Raw genomic sequence first — 18062 nt, 5'->3', positions numbered from 1 at the left:
TTCCTGCCCTAATCAGATCATCCCTGGGGTACGCATTTTGCCCGCCTTCTCACCCTTTTCTGTGGAAAGTGCTGGCATGGCATGGGCTACTGCAGTGTGTGTTTGTGTGTACATCATTGCATCACATTTTGTCATATAGTATGTTAGCATAAATGCCTTTGTTTTTTCACTAACCAACCTATTTTAACCAGGTAGTTCACATAAAAATTATATATATATATATATATATATATATATATATATATATATATATATATATATATATATGTGTGTGTGTGTGTGTGTGTGTGTGTGTGTGTGTGTGTGTGTGTGTGTGTGTGTGTGTGTGTGAACTGGCATATGTGGTTTATAAGGACAAAATGTCAGGTTACTCACCAGCATTATGAGGACACTTGGGTTTATGAGGACATCTCAGTGTCCTCATAAAACAAAGGCCATATATGATTCTTTTATGCATAAAATAAGGCCTGTATGAAGATTTCAAAGAATTTTAGAATTGACCTCATAAACCATAATGTGGATGTGTATATATTACAACTATGACCTTATATACCATGGTGTGTATGTGTTAAGAGTCCTCTTAAACCAGATAATGATTTGGATGAAGTGTGTGTAGATGTAGTCACACAACAATATTGAGATCACTCTGACACAGACATTGTAATAACATTTCAAGCTATTACAATTTGAAAACTAAGATCATCTCATTTTTCTATTGGTCAGTGTGAGATTAGGGGTGGGAATCTATGGGTATCTCATGATTCGATTTGATTATGATTCAGAGGCCCACAATTCGATTCGATTATGATTAACGATGCATAGATGCATCAAAATGTCATACATCCTGTACATCTATTAGGGGTGGGAATCTTCAGGCACTTCATGATCCGATCCAATTCCGATTCTGGGAGTCACAATCCAATTCCAAAATGATTCTTGATCTACATTTTTTCCCCAATTAATTCTTCTGCTGTGCAAATACATATTTACAACTTTACAGCTTAAACAAAATTGCAGTTACAGTATATGCTTTTTGTTTATAGTTGGAATCTCTGTATGTCAGTACGCCATCTTAAAAACAGGAGTGTGAATCTTCACTTGTTTCTCAATTCAGTTCAATTACGATTATCATTATCAACTCAATATCACGATGCATCACATTCTCAGTTTTCAAAATTACTGCACATGGTTACATTTTCATATAAATTTTATATCAAATTTATTTGGTTCAAAATCAACTTAATTTTTTTTTTAAAACAATTACTTATTTAAAATAAGTGTTCTTTAAGTGTCTGAAAGTGTACAGACAATAGTTGAGGATTGTTCTTTTTGTCCTCAGCATTATTGCCGTTTGATTATTGCTGATGAGATCATAGAAAGTGGCCGCTTTAACAAGCTGCATTCACTCACTATTTCGATATCATTTTTCCTGCTCTGAAAACATAACTGACTGTGTGTACATCAATTTCATATAAAAGTATTTGAAAATGCAAGTGCATTTAACCGCAGCAGAAACTGAGCTTCAGGACAACAAGCATAAAGCGCACGTGAAAGTCTGTCAGTGCGCAAGCTTCGTGCATCTAATAGTACTGCATTCCAAACGGCAGAAATGAAAGCATATCTAAAGTAAAACACGGCGGGTGGAAGCACAGACTGACAGACAAATTCTGTCCAATCTGTCAAATTTTTCTTATTTTATTGAAATATATATATTTTTCCATTTAGTTCTGCCCTTCGTAAGCCACAAAAGATACGTGTATGTTTCCCAGAACATAAAATAAGTACAATTTACCTTGATCTTCAAATTCCAAAAGTTTTCACCCCCCAGCTCTTAATGCATCTTGTTTTTTTTTTCTGTACCATCAGTGAATGTTCCTTGAAGATTTTTAATAGTTGTGTTTGAGTCCCACAATTGTCCTCAGTGTAAAAAGATTTACCTCAAAATCATACAGTCACTGCTGGAAAGGGTTCAAATATGCAAAGATGCTGGAAAACTGAAGAATCTGCAGGACCTTAAAGATTTTTCTGAAGAACAGTTCTCAGATTAACTGTTCAGAACAAACAAGGGACTCATGCACAACCATCACAAAACAGAAAGACATTCGTGGATCATCCAGGTAACAGCACACAGTATTAAGAACTTTTGAATGGGGTTATTTTAATAAATTCAGCAATTTTTTTGTTGTGGACTAAATGTAAACATCTTTTATGTACAATATCTTACTCAGGACAGTACTGAATAAAAAATAACATGCATTTCGTATATATAACATGCAAAAAATAACATGCATATCGTACATGTGTATAAACAATCATGGTGTACAGGGACACAGGACTTCTGAATGTAGTTCTATAGCCGACAGTTCATCGCTCTCTATATCGTATATTTGTATATACAATAATGGTGTACAGGGACGCAGGACTTCTGAATGTAGTTATATAGCAGACAGTTCATCGCTTTCTATATGGTATATGTGTATATAGAATCATGTTGTACAGGGACGCAGGACTTCTGAATGTAGTTCTACCGCAGACAGTTCATTGCTCTCTATATGGTATATGTGTATATACAATAATGGTCTAAAAGGACGCAGGACTTCTGAATGTAGTTCTATAGCCGACAGTTCATCGCTCTCTATATGGTATATGTGTATAATGTGTGTACATACAGGACTCATGTGTACAGGGACGCAGGACTTATATGAATGTAGTTCTACCGGGACGCAGACAGTTCATCGCTCTCTCTATAGGGTATATGTGTATATACAATCATGGTGTACAGGGACGCAGGACTTGTGAAATGTAGTTCTATACCGCAGACAGTTCATCGCTCTCTATATGGTATATGTGTATATACAATCATGGTGTACAGGGACGCAGGTTCTATAGCGCACTTCATGAATATGTGTAGTTCTATACAGGGACGCAGGACTTGTGAATGTTCATCGCTCTCTCTATATGGTATATGTGTATATACAATCATGGTGTACAGGGACGCAGGGCTTGTGAATGTAGTTCTATAGCAGACAGTTCATCGCTCTCTATATGGTATATGTGTATATACAATCATGGTGTACAGGGACGCAGGGCTTGTGAATGTAGTTCCATAGCCAACAGTTCATCGCTCTCTATATGGTATATTTGTATATACAATAAAGGTGTACAGGGACGCAGGACTTGTGAATGTAGTTCTATAGCGCGACAGTTCATCGCTCTCTATATGGTATATGTGTATATACAATCATGGTGTACAGGGACGCAGGACTTGTGAATGTAGTTCTACCGCAGACAGTTCATCGCTCTCTATATGGTATATGTGTATATACAATCAAGGTGTACAGGGACGCAGGACTTGTGAATGTAGTTCTATAGCGCGACAGTTCATCGCTCTCTATCTGGTATATGGTATATGTGTATATACAATCATGGTGTACAGGGACGCAGGGCTTGTGAATGTAGTTCTATAGCCAGGGACGCAGACAGTTCATCGCTCTCTATATGGTATATAATGTGTATATACAATTCTGGTTCTACAGGGTTCATCGCTCTCTAGGTGTATATACTTGGTGAAGGGACGCAGTTCTATAGTTCTACCGCACACAGTTCATCGCTCTCTATATGGTATATGTGTATATACAATCATGGTGTACAGGGACGCAGGACTTCTGAATGTAGTTCTATCGCAGACAGTTCATCGCTCTCTATATGGTATATGGTATAATCATGTATATACAATCATGGTGTACAGGACAGACGCTCTCTATATGGTATATGTGTATATACAGGACGCAGGACTTGTGAATGTAGTTCTACCGCAGACAGTTCATCACTCTCTATATGGTATATGTGTATATACAATAATGGTGTACAGGGACGCAGGACTTGTGAATGTAGTTCTACCGCAGACAGTTAATTGCTCTCTATATGGTATATGTGTATATACAATAATGGTGTACAGGGACGCAGGACTTCTGAATGTAGTTCTATAGCTGACAGTTCATCGCTCTCTATATGGTATATGTGTATATACAATCATGGTGTACAGGGACGCAGGACTTCTGAATGTAGTTCTATAGCCCGACAGTTCATCGCTCTCTATATGGTATATTTGTATATACAATCATGGTGTACAGGGACGCAGGACTTCTGAATGTAGTTCTACCGCAGACAGTTCATCGCTCTCTATATGGTATATGTGTACAGTATATACAATCATGGTGTACAGGGACGCAGGACTTGTGAATGTAGTTCTATAGCCGACAGTTCATCGCTCTCTATATGGTATATGTGTATATACAATAATGGTGTACAGGGACGCAGGACTTGTGAATGTAGTTCTACCGCAGACAGTTCATCGCTCTCTATATCGTATATGTGTATATACAATAATGGTGTACAGGGACGCAGGACTTGTGAATGTAGTTCTATAGCCGACAGTTCATCGCTCTCTATATGGTATATGTGTATATACAATCATGGTGTACAGGGACGCAGGACTTCTGAATGTAGTTCTATAGCCGACAGTTCATCGCTCTCTATATGGTATATGTGTATATACAACAATGGTGTACAGGGACGCAGGACTTCTGAATGTAGTTCTATAGCTGACAGTTCATCACTCTCTATATCGTATATGTGTATATACAATCATGGTGTACAGGGACGCAGGACTTGTGAATGTAGTTCTATAGCAGACAGTTCATCGCTCTCTATATGGTATATGTGTACATACAATCATGGTGTACAGGGACGCAGGACTTGTATAGCCGTGAATGTAGTTCTATAATAATGGTGCACAGACAGTTCATCGCTCTCTATATGGTATATGTGTATATACAATCATGGTGTACAGGGACGCAGGGCTTGTGAATGTAGTTCTATAGCCGACAGTTCATCGCTTTCTATATGGTATATGTGTATATACAATCATCGTGTACAGGGACGCAGGACTTCTGAATGTAGTTCTACCGCAGACAGTTCATCGCTCTCTATATGGTATATGTGTATATACAATAATGGTGTACAGGGACGCAGGACGTGTGAATGTAGTTCTACCGCAGACAGTTCATCACTCTCTATATGGTATATGTGTATATAGAATCATGGTGTACAGGGACGCAGGACTTGTGAATGTAGTTCTATAGCCGACAGTTCATCGCTCTCTATATGGTATATGTGTATATACAATCATGGTGTACAGGGACGCAGGACTTCTGAATGTAGTTCTACCGCAGACAGTTCATCGCTCTCTATATGGTATATGTGTATATACAATAATGGTGTACAGGGACGCAGGACTTGTGAATGTAGTTCTACCGCAGAAGACAGTTCATCGCTCTCTATATGGTATATGTGTATATGGTATATGTGTAATACATGGTGTACAGGGACGCAGGACTTGTGAATGTAGTTCTATAGCAGACAGTTCATCGCTCTCTATATGGTATATGTGTATATACAATCATGGTGTACAGGGACGCAGGACTTGTGAATGTATTTCTACCGCAGACAGTTCATCGCTCTCTATATGGTATATGTGTATATACAATCATGGTGTACAGGGACGCAGGACTTGTGAATGTAGTTCTACCGCAGACAGTTCATCGCTTTCTATATGGTATATGTGTATATAGAATCATGTTGTACAGGGACGCAGGACTTGTGAATGTAGTTCTATAGCCGACAGTTCATCGCTCTCTATATCGTATATTTGTATATACAATAATGGTGTACAGGGACGCAGGACTTCTGAATGTAGTTCTACCGCAAACAGTTCATCGCTCTCTATATGGTATATGTGTATATACAATCATGGTGTACAGGGACGCAGGACGTGTGAATGAAGTTCTACCGCAGACAGTTCATCGCTCTCTATATGGTATATGTGTATATACAATAATGGTGCACAGGGACGCAGGACTTGTGAATGTAGTTCTATAGCCGACAGTTCATCGCTCTCTATATGGTATACGTGTATATACAATCATGGTGTACAGGGACGCAGGACGTGTGAATGTAGTTCTACCGCAGACAGTTCATCGCTCTCTATAAGGTATATGCGTATATACAATAATGGTGTACAGGGACGCAGGACTTGTGAATGTAGTTCTATAGCCGACAGTTCATCGCTCTCTATATGGTATATTTGTATATACAATAATGGTGTACAGGGACGCAGGACGTGTGAATGTAGTTCTACCGCAGACAGTTCATCGCTCTCTATATGGTATATGTGTATATACAATCATGGTGTACAGGGACGCAGGACTTGTGAATGTAGTATTAGTTCTATAGCCAACAGTTCATCGCTCTCTATATGGTATATGTGTATATACAACAATGGTGTACAGGGACGCAGGACTTGTGAATGTAGTTCTACCGCAGACAGTTCATCGCTCTCTATATGGTATAAGTGTATATACAATCATGATGTACAGGGACACAGGACTTCTGAATGTAGTTCTATAGCCGACAGTTCATCGCTCTCTATATGGTATATGTGTATATACAATCATGGTGTACAGGGAGGCAGGGCTTGTGAATGTAGTTCTACCGCAGACAGTTCATCGCTCTCTATATGGTATACGTGTATATACAATCATGGTGTACAGGGACGCAGGACATGTGAATGTAGTTCTACCGCAGACAGTTCATCGCTCTCTATATGGTATATGTGTATATACAATCATGATGTACAGGGACACAGGACTTCTGAATGTAGTTCAATAGCCGCAGACAGTTCATCGCTCTCTATATGGTATATGTGTATATACAATCATGGTGTACAGGGACGCAGGACTTGTGAATGTAGTTCTACCGCAGACAGTTCATCGCTCTCTATATCGTATATGTGTATATACAATCATGGTGTACAGGGACGCAGGACGTGTGAATGTAGTTCTATAGCCGACAGTTCATCGCTCTCTATATGGTATATGTGTATATACAATCATGGTGTACAGGGACGCAGGACTTCTGAATGTAGTTCTATACCGCAGACAGTTCATCGCTCTCTATATGGTATATGTGTATATACAATCATGGTGTACAGGGACGCAGGACTTGTGAATGTAGTTCTATAGCCGACAGTTCATCGCTCTCTATATGGTATATGTGTAAATACAATCATGGTGTACAGGGACGCAGGACTTGTGAATGTAGTTCAATAGCCGACAGTTCATCGCTCTCTATATCGTATAATTGTATATACAATAATGGTGTACAGGGACACAGGACTTCTGAATGTAGTTCTACCGCAGACAGTTCATCGCTCTCTATATGGTATATGTGTATATACAATCATGGTGTACAGGGACGCAGGACTTGTGAATGTAGTTCTATAGCCGACAGTTCATCGCTCTCTATATGGTATATGTGTATATACAATAATGGTGTACAGGGACGCAGGACTTGTGAATGTAGTTCTATAGCCGACAGTTCATCGCTCTCTATATGGTATATGTGTATATAGAATCATGGTGTACAGGGACGCAGGACTTGTGAATGTAGTTCTATAGCCGACAGTTCATCGCTCTCTATATGGTATATGTGTACATACAATAATGGGATACAGGGACGCAGGACTTGTGAATGTAGTTCTATAGCCGACAGTTCATCGCTTTCTATATGGTATATGTGTATATACAATCATGGTGTACAGGGACGCAGGACTTCTGAATGTAGTTCTATAGCCGACAGTTCATCGCTCTCTATATGGTATATGTGTGTATATACAATCATGGTGTACAGGGACGCAGGACTTGTGAATGTAGTTCTATAGCCGACAGTTCATCGCTCTCTATATGGTATATGTGTATATACAATCATGGTGTACAGGGACGCAGGACTTGTGAATGTAGTTCTATAGCCAACAGTTCATCGCTCTCTATATGGTATATGTGTATATAAAATCATGGTGTACAGGGAAGCAGGACGTGTGAATGTAGTTCTACCGCAGACAGTTCATCGCTCTCTATATGGTATATGTGTATATACAATCATGGTGTACAGGGACGCAGGACTTCTGAATGTAGTTCTATAGCCGACAGTTCATCGCTCTCTATATGGTATATGTGTATATACAATCATGGTGTACAGGGACGCAGGACTTGTGAATGTAGTTCTACAGCAGACAGTTCATCGCTCTCTATATGGTATATGTGTATATACAATAATGGAGTACAGGGACGCAGGACTTGTGAATGTAGTTCTATAGCCGACAGTTCATCGCTCTCTATATGGTATATGTGTATATACAATAATGGTGTACAGGGACGCAGGACTTGTGAATGTAGTTCTACCGCAGACAGTTCATCGCTCTCTATATCGTATATGTGTATATACAATAATGGTGTACAGGGACACAGGACTTCTGAATGTAGTTCTATAGCCAACAGTTCATCGCTCTCTATATGGTATATGTGTATATACAATAATGGTGTACAGGGACGCAGGACTTCTGAATGTAGTTCTATAGCCGACAGTTCATCGCTCTCTATATCGTATATTTGTATATACAATCATGGTGTACAGGGACGCAGGACTTCTGAATGTAGTTCTACCGCAAACAGTTCATTGCTCTCTATATGGTATATGTGTATATACAATCATGGTGTACAGGGACGCAGGACTTGTGAATGTAGTTCTATAGCCGACAGTTCATCTCTCTCTATATGGTATATGTGTATATACAATCATGGTGTACAGGGACGCAGGACTTGTGAATGTAGTTCTATAGCCGACAGTTCATCGCTCTCTATATGGTATATGTGTATATACAATCATCGTGTACAGGGACGCAGGACTTCTGAATGTAGTTCTACCGCAGACAGTTCATCGCTCTCTATATGGTATATGTGTATATACAATATTCAGGGACGCAGGATGGTGTACAGGGACGCAGGACTTGTGAAGGTTGTGAATGTTCTATAGCTGACAGTTCATCGCTCTCTACATGGTATATGTGTATATACAATAATGGTGTACAGGGACGCAGGACTTGTGAATGTAGTTCTATAGCTGACAGTTCATCACAAACTAAAAAATATATGTGTATATACAATCATGGTGTACAGGGACGCAGGACTTGTGAATGTAGTTCTACCGCAGACAGTTCATCGCTCTCTATATGGTATATGTGTATATACAATCATGGTGTACAGGGACGCAGGGCTTGTGAATGTAGTTCTATAGCCGACAGTTCATCGCTCTCTATATGGTATATGTGTATATACAATAATGGTGTACAGGGACGCAGGACTTCTGAATGTAGTTCTACCGCAGACAGTTCAATGCTCTCTATATGGTATATGTGTATATACAATAATGGTCTAAAAGGACGCAGGACTTCTGAATGTAGTTCAGGGACGTTCAGGACTTGTGTGTAATGTAGTTCTAATAGTTCTACCGCAGACAGTTCATCGCTCTCTATATCATATATTTGTATATACAATAATGGTGTACAGGGACGCAGGACTTCTGAATGTAGTTCTAATGCGCAGACAGTTCATCGCTCTCTATATGGTATATGTGTATATACAATAATGGTGTACAGGGACGCAGGACTTCTGAAAGTAGTTCTATAGCCTACAGTTCATCGCTCTCTATATGGTATATTTGTATATACAATAATGGTATACAGGGACGCAGGACTTGTGAATGTAGTTCTATAGCCGACAGTTCATCGCTCTCTACATGGTATATGTGTATATACAATAATGGTGTACAGGGACGCAGGACTTGTGAATGTAGTTCTACCGCAGACAGTTCATCGCTCTCTATAAGGTATATGTGTATATACAATAATGGTGTACAGGGACGCAGGACTTGTGAATGTAGTTCAATAGCCGCAGACAGTTCATCGCTCTCTATATGGTATATGTGTATATACAATAATGGTGTACAGGGACGCAGGGCTTGTAAATGTAGTTCTACCGCAGACAGTTCATCGCTCTCTATATGGTATATGGTATATACAATATATACAATCATGGTGAATGTAGGGACGCAGGAATTGTGAATGTAGTTCTACCGCAGACAGTTGCAGTTCGCTCGCTCTCTATATGGTATATGTGTATATACAATAATGGTGTACAGGGACGCAGGACTTCTGAATGTAGTTCTATAGCCGACAGTTCATCGCTCTCTATATCGTATATGTGTATATACAATAATGGTGTACAGGGACGCAGGACTTGTGAATGTAGTTCTATAGCCGACAGTTCATCGCTCTCTATATGGTATATGTGTACATACAATAATGGTGTACAGGGACGCAGGACTTGTGAATGTAGTTCTACCGCAGACAGTTCATCGCTCTCTATATCGTATATTTGTATATACAATAATGGTGTACAGGGACGCAGGACTTGTGAATGTAGTTCTACCGCAGACAGTTCATCGCTCTCTATATCATATATTTGTATATACAATAATGGTGTACAGGGACGCAGGACTTGAGAAGTGTAGTTCTACCGCAGACAGTTCATCACTCTCTATATGTGATATGTGTGGTGTATTGGACGCAGGAACAACAATCATGGTGTACAGGGACGCAGTACTTGTGAATGTAGTTATATAGCCGACAGATCATCGCTCACTATATCGTACACTTGTATAAACAATAATGGTGTACAGGGACGCAGGACTTGTGAATGTAGTTCTACCGCAGACAGTTCATCGCTCTCTATAAGGTATATGTGTATATACAATAATGGTGTACAGGGACGCAGGACTTCTGAATATAGTTCTATAGCCGACAGTTCATCACTCTCTATATCGTATATGTCATATATATATTGTACATATATTGTATATATGTGCATATACAATTATTGACTAAACAATTAATCTGACTTCCCATGGCACCTTGTAATAAGTGATTAACTATTGGCTACTTTACTGCAGTTCTGTTATTAACCAATTTGCATCTTTGGACCATTTTGCAAAAACAAAACAAACAAATAAACCTCATGAGGGAGCATATGCCCTGGTATGCTGTTAATGTTTCACACTTCAACCCACCAATATTCAAACCAAAACTACACCCTTGCAATTGAGGGAGGCAACCCATTCCCTCAAACTCTTTACCCCCAACAAACCCCCGCTCCTTAGGGAAGTACCAGCACTTTATTTTTTCCACTTCAAGCACTGGTAGTAGTTGTAGTAATACTACTACTTCTAATAATAATAATTATGCTAAGTAATACCAATAATTATTAAAATTCAATAATATTAAGTCAGTTTGTTTGTCAGCTGAATCATGGTATGGGAGGACATAGGGCTATGTATCTTTGGGTAAACAGCAAATCAATTAGATTCATAGGTTTTCTATGCAAACCTAGAACGATGAAGACTTTAATTTAAAATGGTGTTGTTTTAATTTATAATGTGAATAATAATAATAATTAGCTCAGCCATGGTATGGGAAGACATGTTTAACATTAATACAAATATAGACACTAACGCTTTTTTTTTTTTTTTCATTTATAATAATAATAATACTAAAAATAAAAAAAACTTACAATAATAATAACAATAATTATAATGCTAAATAATACATAATATAATAAATAATAATAATAAATAATAATAATTATAATAAATAATAGTGTTCCTGTAACTCAAGTGGTAGAGCATTGCGTTAACAAGCGCAAGGTTGGGGGTTCGATTCCCTGGGAACACATGATAGGTAAAAATTGATAGCCTGAATGCACTGTAAGTGGCTTTGTATAAAAGCGTGTGCTAAATGCGTAAATTTAATTTAATTTTAATTTATACCTATGATGACTAATATTTAATAATAATTAGTAAGTTTGTGTGTCAGATCAATCATGGTATGGGAAGACATGTTTAACAGTACTAAATACAGACATGAACGCCGTTTGTCAGAGACTTTCATCTAAAATGGGGTTGTTTTCATTTATAATAATAATAATACTAAAAATAAAAATAGTAAAACAAATATGTTGGCTTTCTCAAGACAAGTTACTGTAATAAACATTTTTGTGAGAGAAATAAATAGATCACCAGTGGTGTATTGTTACGAAGTGAAAATACTTTGTTACAGTACTTTTGTTTTTTGGGAGTATATGTACTTTACTTGATTTTTTTATATCTAAGCCAACTTTTACTTGTACTCTACATTTCCTAATTAAAATGTATACTTTTACTCCGATACATTTTCTCGAAACATATTCGTTACTTACTACAAAAAAGAAAACGGACGACAGGAAAGCAGGTTTGACGAATCAGTGGTCTGGCGTCTGCAAGCAAACCCTAAAAAAACCTTTGCTCACGTGGAAACAAGTGCGCGTCGCGCACAACCGCGGATGATTATTTTCCCACTCAAGTCGAGTCAGGTGTGTGCGATTGATACAGCATCATCTGAGATAATATGGTAAGTGTTGTTGTAATGACGTGCGATCTGACATTATCAAGTATATCGAATGACACAGAGTTTTATTAGTCTATTAAAACTCAAAATTCCAGGCATTCTAAATTGTAAACGGCAAAATGCTCCTGTATGCTTTTCTGTTTATATAATTGAATGTAGTTAATGTAATCTATATCACACAAAGAGTACCATTTTTCTGCAAATATCAGCATGAACACATTTAATAATCATTTTATACAAGTTCAGTAAAGCAATAAGTGACTTACATTTTAGACATAATGCTTGTTTTTGCTCAATTTTGCCAATGAAAATGGTTCCAAACAAAGATCACAACACTGCTTTGCGTCTCTGAGCAATGGCTCATGTTTACTGAATGAATCAGCTTTTTGAAGGAATCGGTTGAATAAATAATTCAGTGATTCACTCATTAACATGGTCAAATGCTTTGTTTCTGAATGAATCATCCGTTTGAATGAATCGGTTGAACTTCAATGACTCACGCATTAACAATCACATGTTGCCACCTATTGGCGGTTTTAATTTCACATTTCGACTATTTTGTTCACGTTTTTAAATTGTTTCCAATATCAGTATTCAACGTTTTATGTTAAAAACAAAACATTATTTATCCATCTGTAACTGCAGGTTAAATGAATCCATTTCCCCTCTGAGATAGGCTACATAAACTATACACCTAAATGCTTTTTCAGATGCAGATTCCAGAAATGTTTTCTTATGTTGGAAAGACACCAAGTACAGATGAAGTGCTTCTTCTGCTTATCCAAAAATACAAAATGAATAAAAAGAGTTAAAACTGAACAAAATCTTGCTACTCAAGCTGTGTATGAATATATACATATATTTACAGGTGCTTCTCAATAAATTAGAATGTCGTGGGAAAAGATAATTTATTTCAGTAATTCAACTCAGATTGTGAAACTTGTGTATTAAATAAATTCATTGCACACAGACTGAAGCAGTTTAAGTATTTGGTTCTTTTTATTGTGATGATTTTGGCTCACATTTAACAAAAACCCACCAATTCACTATCTCAACAAATTAGAATATGGTGACATGCCAATCAGCTAATCAACTCAAAAACACCTGCAAAGGTTTCCTGAGCATTCAAAGTGGTTTCTCAGTTTGGTTCACTAGGCTACACAATCATGGGGAAGACTGCTGATCTGACAGTTGTCCAGAAGACAATCATTGACACCCTTCACAAGGAGGGTAAGCCACAAACATTCATTGCCAAAGAAGCTGGCTGTTCACAGAGAGCTGTATCCAAGCATGTTAACAGAAAGTTGAGGGAAAGGAAGAAGTGTGGAAGAAAAAGATGCACAACCAACCGAGAGAATCCTTATGAGTATTGTCAAGCAAAATCGATTCAAGAATTTGAGTGAACTTCACAAGGAATGGACTGAGGCTGGGATTAAGGCATCAAGAGCCACCACACACAGACATGTAAGGAATTAGGCTACAGTTGTTGTATTCCTCTTGTTAAGCCACTCCTGAACCACAGACAATGTCAGAGGCGTCTTACCTGGGCTAAGGAGAAGAAGAACTGGACTGTTGCCCAGTGGTCCAAAGTCCTCTTTTCAGATGAGAGCAAGTTTTGTATTTCATTTGGAAACCAAGGTCCTAGAGTCTGGAGGAAGGGTGGAGAAGCTCATAGCCCAAGTTGCTTGAAGTCCAGTGTTAAGTTTCCACAGTCTGTGATGATTTGGGGTGCAATGTCATCTGCTGGTGTTGGTCCATTGTGTTTTTTGAAAACCAAAGTCACTGCACCTGTTTACCAAGAAATTTTTGGAGCACTTCGTGCTTCCTTCTGCTGACCAGCTTTTTGAAGATGCTGATTTCATTTTCCAGCAGGATTTGGCACATGCCCACACTGCCAGAAGCACCAAAAGTTGGTTAAATGACCATGGTGTTGGTGACCTTGACTGGCCAGCCAACTCACCAGACCTGAACCCCAGAGAGAATCTATGGAGTATTGTCAAGAGAAAATGAGAAACAAGAGACCAAAAAATACAGATGAGCTGAAGGCCACTGTCAAAGAAACCTGGGCTTCCAGACCACCTCAGCAGTGCCACAAACTGATCACCTCCATGCCACGCCAAATTGAGGCAGTAATTAAAGCAAAAGGACAGAAGGCCAACAATTCACTAAAAATGTTTTTTTTTTTTTTTTTTTTATTGGTCTTATGAAGTATTCTAATTGTTGAGATAATGAATTTGTAGGTTTTTGTTAAATGTGAGCCAAAATCATCACAATTAAAAGTGCCAAAGACTTAAACTACTTCAGTCTGTCTGTGCATTGAATTTATTTAATACACAAGTTTCACAATTTTAGTTGAATTACTGAAATGAACTTTTCCACGACATTGTAATTTATTGAGAAGTACATGTATTTGCTTTTTCATTTTGCATTTACTTGTACTTTCAATATTTAAGTACAAAAAGTTTTTTTTAATCTTAAATGTACTTAAGTACAATAAATATTGCATACTTTAAGACTTTTTACTCAAGTAATATTCTAAATGGTGAATTCAACTTTTACCAAAGTCATTTTCTGGTAAGATATCTGTACTTTTACTTGAGTATGGCTTTCAGGTACTTTATACACCACTGCAGATCACCACACATTGGAAACTTTTTTTTTTTTTTTTTTTTTTTTTGCGGGGAAAATGCATTTCGCGGTCATTATAAAGTCTTCTGTCCAGTCAGTGACAGATGGACGAAGGTCAACGGAAGTAAATTTTATCTCCTCTATAATTATAAAATAATTTCTCACATAAGTGATTATATTAATATAAATGGCTTATATTTTTTCAAAAAGCTAGTGACATAGATATGTGTCTATGTGTTTGTTTGGCTGAGAGGAAACGGAGATTGCCCAACCCTCCTGTAAAATAGTTATGTTAGCGCTTGAATTTAGTTTTTTTTATTAATTTTATGTACATCGACAATATTGTGAAGAAATTTTGTGTTGATTAAATATTTAGTGACTTTGTTCCTTACCCAGATGCCAAAATTATACAAATGTTTGTGTTCTTTATGAGTATTATTCATAAAGAACACAAACATTTGTATAAGAACAAAATATAAGCCATTTACTATATATTATTCATAATTAATAACACAAACAATTACTTTGTATATAATTTTGACATCTGGGTAAGGAACAAAGTAAGGAACAAAATATAAGCCATTTACTATATATTAATATAATCACTTATGTGAAAAATTACTTTATAATTATAGAGGAGATAAAAATGTACTTCTGTTGACCTTCATCCATCTGTCACTGACTGGATTGTGATTTTGTAGTCGTTTATGAACGATCACACTGCAGTTAGTATTGAGTCCGTTCAATTGGCGGCCTTCTCGGGAAACACAGCCATCAGTTGATAAGTCTATGAACACAGCTAAGTTAGTATTTCAGTAATTTCAAGTGACGGAAAAGTTAATTTATAATCTAGTAACATTATGGATGTTTAGCAAGAATAATATCATTAGCAGTCTTTTATGTTTTGTTTTAGAATGTACATTAGTTGTCATCAAAGCTCACTAAATGTGGGGAAAACAACATTGGTTAAGTACAGTTCGGAGAAAGTAACGTTAACTAATTGCAGTTTGAGAACATTTTAAAAATGTTTTGTTAAGCATCATGTAGCTTTCAATGTTCATCTTCCATGTTTTGTTCATTTAGTGACGAATTCTCCAAATTCTTATTTACAGATAAATCTATGGAAACAAATGATGCAGTTAACCATACTGTAATCACTGCAAACAAAGGTATAAGCTAAATTTGTACGATCATTTAGAATAAATGGTTTAAATTTAAGCAAAACAGTAATATCACAATGCAACTAATTTGAGGTGGAGAAATAATTACCTACATATTTTGATCTTATTTGTATTTCAGGCCAAACTATGTAAAAAAGCCATGGGCAAAGCAAGAAGTGGAAGCAGTTTTCAGGCACTTTAAAACTCATATAATCAGGGGCATCTTGCCTCTCTAAAGGAGTGCCATTCTTGCAAAAATGTGGTGAAAAAAATTCTGCATGGACGAATGATCAAAATCAAAATATCAGGGACTTTGTCTGAAACAAAGGAGTGTGTTTAAAGCAAAAAAATGCATTGCAAGACTTCTGATCTATTCAGAAAAACTTTGAAAGGAAAAAGAACTGACAGGGAATATTGCTAATTAGAATGAATTGATTTGAATTTAAAGTTTTTTTTTTTTTTATATAATTTTATACAAAATGTCTGTGATATAGAGACACTACACCCAGTGTAGATGGAGGACCAAATCTGCAGAAATTATGAATAAATAAACAATAAACAAATAAATGTAATAGGAAATTAAAGGAATAAATGACTTGACAAAACAGAACTCGTTTTCAATGATAATTTAATCCTGAATTTATTTTTGTATTAACTTTTTTCCTTCCTTTATTATTAGGTTTTACGTAGCTACATATTCCTTTTAGATAGTCATTGCATAGCTACAGTGTATCATTGGTTAATAGGTCACACATAGAAGCATCAATTGTCAGATCTAACTAAGGAATAGAGATCAGAGTTTTCTATGAGATGTCAAGTCAACTGGAGAGTTCCAAGTTATTTCAAGGTTGATGACACCTAGAAACCCTGAATCCCTGTGTTTATTTTATAATCACAGAGAAAAGCTTAACGCCCAAAAGCGTAAAAGCCATTGTAACAACCTACTGTTCACTAGGTGGCATCAACCTAGAATCTGATGATGTTGATGGTTCTGGCCTTGATTACTTTGCCGTGAGTAAGGATCACATAGTAGGGCTGTGCGATATGGACAAAAAAAAACCTATCGCGATTTTTTGATAAATTGTGTGATTTCGATTTTAATCACGATTTTGACACACACAGACATGCTTTACAGTCATAAATGCATTCAGTATAAATTTGAAACATATTTCCAAAAGAAAACCAATAAGAGCTTTATCAAAAAGTTGTAAGTCAAAATAATCACTAAGTAAAGATGTCAAACAAAATGTTTAGACATATGGCAAAAAATAAATAAATAAAATAAAACCTATGTCCAGGGATTTTTTTTTCTTTCTTGCCATGCATTGGTCATAGAGCTCACTGTATCGGTGGCTCAGGTGTTGAAATAGATTTGTTATACATTATACAGGTTCACACGTACTCCGTCTGCAATGCGTATACAGTATGTGTATGCGGTGCAGAAGCAGCAGTGAGAGCGCGTTATTGTAACGCGAAAGCACATTCAAATATTGCGTGAGTGCAAATATCTCTGCTCGCACGTAGATTTCCTTTGCTCTATCACAAAACCAGACGTGCGTGCTCAGATACATGCTGCTCTCACCCGGAGAGAGTGCCTGCACTTAAAACGTGTTTCCCTTCGCTCAAACGGTGTCTTGTGCTCTCACAACTCTCTCTATGCTCCAAAAAAATACGCATCACAGACAGAGTGTGTGAACCTGGAGTTAGGCATATGCCCAGTCTGTTCTGTTCTCGCGCTCCACTTAGGTGCACTGCATTCTGATTGGATCGGATAGCATACTGCGGGAGGTCGGGGCCACGGAAAATCGTGCTATAAATCGATTTAGAAATTGCGCACGCTCAAATCGTGATTTTATTACAAATTCGATTTAATATATTAT

At 37.3% G+C, this 18062-nt stretch overlaps 1 long non-coding RNA gene across 1 annotated transcript; it reads left to right on the top strand.

The window, feature by feature from the left end:
- The first annotated feature begins 12164 nt into the window (after positions 1-12164).
- LOC122136255 lies at positions 12165-17321 on the top strand. The gene is made up of 3 exons (XR_006154045.1): positions 12165-12397; positions 16135-16191; positions 16322-17321. It is a non-coding gene; the product is annotated as an uncharacterized LOC122136255 (long non-coding RNA).
- Positions 17322-18062: the final 741 nt, after the last annotated feature.

The sequence above is a fragment of the Cyprinus carpio genome, chromosome B2, assembly GCF_018340385.1.
Source record: "Cyprinus carpio isolate SPL01 chromosome B2, ASM1834038v1, whole genome shotgun sequence".
Classification (NCBI taxonomy): domain Eukaryota; kingdom Metazoa; phylum Chordata; class Actinopteri; order Cypriniformes; family Cyprinidae; genus Cyprinus; species Cyprinus carpio.
This window is presented reverse-complemented; position numbering and strand designations above follow the sequence as displayed.